Genomic DNA, 6386 nt, shown 5'->3' with positions numbered 1-6386 from the left:
TCTCCCCCTCCCCCACACCTGCCTCGGTTCCCAGCCTCCTCTAATTCTGAGCTCTTGACGACAGGCCCCAAGTACCAAGGGATTCCATCTCCCTTCGTTCTGGCCCAATTAGGACGGGGAAAGTGCAGGGTGCCAAGGAATCCTTGCTGAATAACCAAGTGCATCACAGGAATCTTTAGGAGCGGGCTCTGGAAACTTGCGCCTAGCAAGTCCCCAAGAGTCGGGAGATTTCTGCCCCACTCAGTGCTCTGTAGGATTCTGCAGTGATCTGAAAGGAATTTCCTGTGGTAAACAGCTATCACTGATCTGTGTCACTTAAAAAAAAAAAAATTGCATCAAGATCATCAGAAACGGGGGATCCCTGGGTGGCTCAGCGGTTTAGCGCCTGCCTCTGGCCCAGGGCGCAATCCTGGAGTCCCGGGATCGAGTCCCACGTCGGGCTGCCGGTATGGAGCCTGCTTCTCCCTCTGCCTGTGTCTCTCTGCCTCTCTCTCTCTCGAAGTCTATCATGAATAAATAAATAAAATCTTTAAAAAAGAAATTAAGAAACACTTGCAAAGAACTGAAATACAAAAAAAAAATGTTTAAAAAAAAAAAAAAAAAAAAAAAAAAAAAAAAAAAAAAGATCATCAGAAACGATTCTTTGAAGGGAGCAGCACCTGAAATCGCTTTTTTTCCAGAAGCTGCAAATGTGCCTTGGCTTCTCATCCCATTTCCTAAACCGTCCCCAAACCTGCCCGCCCTTCAGGCTTCGTCCCCTCGGCCCTGTCCCTCAACATCTGCACATGACCACGTCCCTGCCACCCATTTTGCACATTGCTGCCCTGCTGAAGCTCCGGTGAATATGCAGAACTGCATCTGTGCTGTCCTGCACCCGGCGCGAGACTAAATGGGGCTGCTGCACCTGAAGAGGGCTTCAGGGCACACGAATGCAGAGCACCCAGTTAAATGGGCACCTCAGACAGACTTGCCTTCCTTGGAAGATCTGTGTACTAAAAACTCACACCAGGGGACCACCTGGGTGGGTCAGTGGTTGAGCAACTGCCTTCTGCTCAGGTCCTGATCCCGGGTCCTGGGATTGAGTCCAACGTCGGGCTCCCTGCATGGAGCCTGCTTCTCCCTCTGCCTGTGTCTCTGCCTCTCTCTCTCTCTGCATCTCTCATGAATAAATAAATTTAAAAAAAATTTTTTTTAATGTGTGAAGGGTAGCCCAGGGGGCTAAGTGGTTTAGCGCTGCCTTCCGCCCAGGGCGTGATCCTGAAGACCCAGGATCAAGTCCCACGTCAAGACCCAGGATCGAGTCCCACGTCGGGCTCCCTGCGTGGAGCCTGCTTCTCCCTCTGCCTGTGTCTCTGCCTCTGTGTGTGTGTGTGTGTGTGTCTCATGAATAAATAAAATCTTTTTTTTTTTTAATTTTTATTTATTTATGATAGTCACAGAGAGAGAGAGAGAGGCGCAGAGATACAGGCAGAGGGAGAAGCAGGCTCCATGCACCGGGAGCCCGATGTGGGATTTGATCCCGGGTCTCCAGGATCACGCCCTGGGCCAAAGGCAGGCGCCAAACCGCTGCGCCACCCAGGGATCCCCTAAATAAAATCTTTTTTAAAAAAATAGGTGAAGAATTGAGGAGAGAAAGGGGTTCGGGCTCAGGGTGGTTAACAGGACTGTTTAAACAGCCTTAGGCCCTGGGTTCCCCTCTCTGGTGAGGGTGGTGACCCTCTGCCTCCCTGGTGCTGGAACTTATCTCCTGCTCTCAGGAGGACAAAAGAGGTCCAGGTGGCCTTCTGCCAAATGAAGTCTCTCGTGTACCTTTAATTCATAATAAGCAACATGCCAAAGTGGCATATTTCAGAGTGATGCACTCTGAACCCTGACAGGGTCATGACTATTACAATACAGGGGTAGATATCAGGTGCAAGTCCATAAGGACAGTTGGGAGATACAGCTCAGAAGCAGAGTGAGGGGGTCAGTAGGTGGAAAGTTACTGAGGTAGAGGGTCACGGGGAGGGGGATTCCTACTGGAGTGGCTTCACAGGCTTCTTGCTGAGGGCTGGCAAGGGTGCAGACTTCAAGAGTGGAGGATGAGAAACTTGATCAGATATCAGTGGTCATCAGATACCAGGGGTGTGTGTGGGGGGGTGGGATATGACAGCAGGATTTTTTGCTGAGGTGGTGGAGTAGGCTCCCGAGGACAGGTCAGGGTAAAGGTCAAGACCTAGTGAGGAGGGCTGGGGGAGCCTTACCACAGTTTGTTCAAGGAGAGAGTCTCAGGGATGTCCCCTTGAAGTGTGATGAAAAATACATGTGCATCCAAGATCTTTCTCCCCACAAGCCACCATCCCAGGCTAATCAGGAACCCCCCCCCCAAAAAAAACCAGACAAATCCCAGTTGAAGCACTTTCTACAAAGTCTGACCATTATGCCTCAACACAGACATCATCATCAAAGATAAAGTCTGAGGAGCCGTCACAGACACGTGGAGCCTGAAAAGCTGTGAAGACGAAATAATATTGTCTCCTGGGTAGGAGCCAGGACTTGAGGGTAAGAGCCGCAGAACAAATAAAAACCCTAAGGAAATCTGAATAAATTATGCCCTGTGGTCGTTAATAATACTGGCTCTGTAGCAAATACGAATACACTTCCAACAGGGAGAAACTGGGTATACGGGTTATGCTGGGAACTCTCGTGCTGTCTTTCCAGTTTTCCAGTAAATCTAAACTTGTTCTAAAATCAAAAGTTTTGTTTTTAAAAAAGAAAGAAAGAAAAAGTCTGAGGATCAGCCTGGCCGGCTCTGTTGGCAGAGGGTGAGACGCGGGGTTTCGGAGTTGTGAATTCGAGCTCCACATTGGGTGTGCAGATTACTTAAAGATAAAAATCTTTAGATTAAAAAAAAAAAAAAGTCTTCTGGTTTGGCAAATTCTTAGAAATCCAATGACTGGGAGTGTGTTCCGTGCCCCACTGTCACCTCCCCCCAACCTCAACCCGCAGGGCTTCCATCATAAACAGAACTGAATTTGCCATTATTAAGTGATGCATTCCTAGGCTTTGTGTTCCCTGGTATTCAAAATATTCCCCCAAACAGCTCATCAAGTCTCCTTGTTTGCAAGGGATGAGAGTCTGACTGTCTTTCCTGAATCTTGTGGAGGGAGGAAGTCCAGTCTGGTCCCCATCACCCCCGCCCTGCCCCCATCACCCACGGCCAAACAGATGGGACTTTGTGGGTGAGGAAGGAAGTGGCCAGTCACAGACAGTCCTCGAGGCTCAGCACGGGGGTGTTTTCACCCATTTTGCTTCCAACTCAAGTTCTCGGATCTTTTCCTCCCTTGGGATTAATGTACTTAGAGCATCAGACTCTGTCCCAGACCAAACTGCAGCCGGGCTCCCTGACTTTGACCTTGGCGTCTGACCTTTTGGGCCTGCCTAGCCTGGTCTGGATAAAGAATCCTGCTGCCCACCCCCTTCCTTGATAGCCCAGCTCTGGGATGTCCCCTCTTCGGCCTGAAGCCTGTGAGGCCAGGTCAGTAAGAATCCCCCTATCCGTGGACTCCCTCTTATTAATTTCCATTCACTGACCCCCTCCCTCTGCTCTTCGGTTGCAAATCCCCATTTCTCCTTGATATATTGGGGGTTGAATTCAATCTGTCTCCCCCACTGAGAAAGGACCCTGAAGGAGGTCAGAACACACAACCCCAAACTATGCCGTTCTGACATATTGGCTATTTTGAGTGAAAGATGCCTGAAACAGTAAATTCACAAAAAGCACTTTTTTTTTTTCTGAGAATGTGGGAGATGGAATTTCCAGATGAAAGATGTCCTCTGTCTCCAGAAGAAAAGCCACACCGTGGTCTAGCTCGAGAAGCTTGGACTGCCCCTATTTCAGGAATGGGGAAGTGCAGGAAGAGGCATGTGATTTCACTCCCAAACTCCCCACAGGTAGTCAGGACCAGAGCTGGGGTGCTAAAGCCGACAGTTTCCCCCCTACCCCAGCCCCTGCTTACAGCGTCTCAAATCTTAGGGTTTCAGGTGCAAACACCTGCCCCCCACGCCCTCCTCTCTGTGGCCAGCACCACCCCTCTAGTGAGCTGGATCCAGCAGTCCATGAAGTGGCACATGTGTTTGTGGGCAATTTGACAAAACACAGCCTTGTGCTGTCCACGAGGTAAATACAATGCGAGCCGCATATAAAAACTGAAAAAGTTTAAAGATTTTTTTTTTTAATACTCTCTACACCCAACGTAGGGCTTGAACTCAGAACCCTGAGATCAAGAGTCATCTGCTCTACCTGCTGAGCCCACCAGGTGCCCCAAAAGGTGAAAAATTTTAATAGGCACATTGAAAGAAAAGAAAAAGTCACAAGTGAAGTTAATTTTAATAATATACTTTATATATCGGGACGCCTGGGTGGCTCAGTGGTTGAGTGTCTGCCTTTGGCTCAGGGCCTGCCTAATCCCAGATTCCCGTTTCAGGCTCCTTGCATGGAGCCTGCTTCTCCCTCTGCCTGTGTCTCTGCCTCTCTTTCTGTGTCTCTCATGAATAAATAAATAAAATCTTTATATAGATATATATCTATATATATATATATATTTTATATAACCCGGTAAGTCCTAAATAGGACCACTGCTAATTGAGAATCATTATGACAAAATGACTGAGACTGTATACACTGGTTTCTGTTTGTTCTTACCAAGTCTTTGAAATCTTGGGTGAATTTGACCCTGGGACCAGCCACCTGCCCAGTGATGAGCAGACACAGGGAGGTTCAAGGGAATCCATGGAGAAAGTGTGTTTTCCTCTTCTTTCCTTCTAGCAAGACTGGAAGAGTTAACTGGTTTGTCATCTCATTAAAAAAAATTTTTTTTTGATGCTCTGTTCTGTCATTTTTGGTACATCACTTCAGAGGGATTTGAAAACAACTCAAGTTGACAACCTTTTTTTAGATTTTTAAAATGTATATTAGAACATCATTTAAAAAGAATTAAAAGATATTGAGGAATATTTCACTATGCCAAAAGTCTTCTATTTATGTATTTATCACAAAAATGAAAAATAAGAATGAAATACGGAATTCCCTTTTATTCTAGCTACATAATCTATTTGGGAGATAACTATTCATCTCATTATCATGTCCTTTAGAAATTCGATTCTATTCTTCACTTAAGGTGGAACATATGTGGCTTGTCAGGTCAACTGTGAAGCAACACTTGTAATGACAACCCAGGCCAGGAATCTCTGATTTCACACTTAGAACAATGGTCATATGGGCAGCCTGGGTGGCTCAGCGGTTTGGTACTGTCTTCTGCCCAGGGTGTGATCCTGGAGACTCGGGATCTGAGTCCTATGTCAGGCTCGTTGCATGGAGCCTGCTTTCTTCCTCTACCTGTGTCTGTGCCTCTCTGTCTGTGTGTCTCTCATGAATAAATAAATAAAATCTTAAAAAAAAAAAAAAAGAACAAGGGTCATAGAAAAATTAGAGGCACCTGGGGGGGCTTAGTCACTTGAGCATCTGCCTTTGGTTCAGGTCATGATCCCTGGGCCCTGAGATGGAGTCCTGAGTCAGACTCTGATCAGCAGGGAGCCTGCTTCTCCCTTTCTCTCTGCCCCTCACCTCTGCTTTCATCTCATGTTCTCTCTCATGTGCACACTCTGATCTCCCTCTCTCAAATAAATAAATAAAATATTTTTAAAATAAAAACTGAAAAAATAAAATAAAATAAAATAAAATAAAATAAAATAAAATAAAATAAAAACTGTTACATAAATTGCAATGGATGAGCACTTCTTTTGCAGATGACAATGATAGAGTGTGGCTGTATTTTGGGCTGTGTGTATGTTTAATTTAAGTAATCTCTGTGCCCGAGGTGGGGCTTGAACTCATGACCCCAAGATCAAGAGTCATGCCCTCCACTGGGAATGCCAGCCAGGTGCCCCTTCATAACTGAAAAAGCTTTTAAATCAACTATAAATTTGTGTGAGGATATAGAGATCCATTCTTCCAGATAATAAATAACTTAAAATAAAGCTCATGCAAACTGAGATGTGCTGTTAGTATGAAATAGGTCTTGGGATTTCAAAAACCTAGTACCCAAAAGACAAAAAAATCATATAAAATCTCATTAATATATGTTTGATTCTTATTACCTGTTGAAATGATGATATTTTGGATGTATATATCTATATCTATAATATTTATTTATTTATTTATTTGAAAGGAGAGAGAGAGAGCAGAAGGGCAGAGGAGAGGATGAAGAAAAGCAGATTTCCTGCTGAGCATGGAACTGGACATGGGTGGGGCTCAATCCCAGGACCCTGAGATCATGACCTGAGCCGAAACCAAGAACTGGTTTGCTTAACCGACTGAGCCATCCAGGTGCCCCTCTGTATATATA

The sequence above is a fragment of the Canis lupus genome, chromosome 1, assembly GCF_011100685.1.
Source record: "Canis lupus familiaris isolate Mischka breed German Shepherd chromosome 1, alternate assembly UU_Cfam_GSD_1.0, whole genome shotgun sequence".
NCBI lineage: Eukaryota > Metazoa > Chordata > Mammalia > Carnivora > Canidae > Canis > Canis lupus.
The sequence above is the reverse complement of the archived record's forward strand: the minus strand, read 5'-3'. Positions refer to the sequence as shown.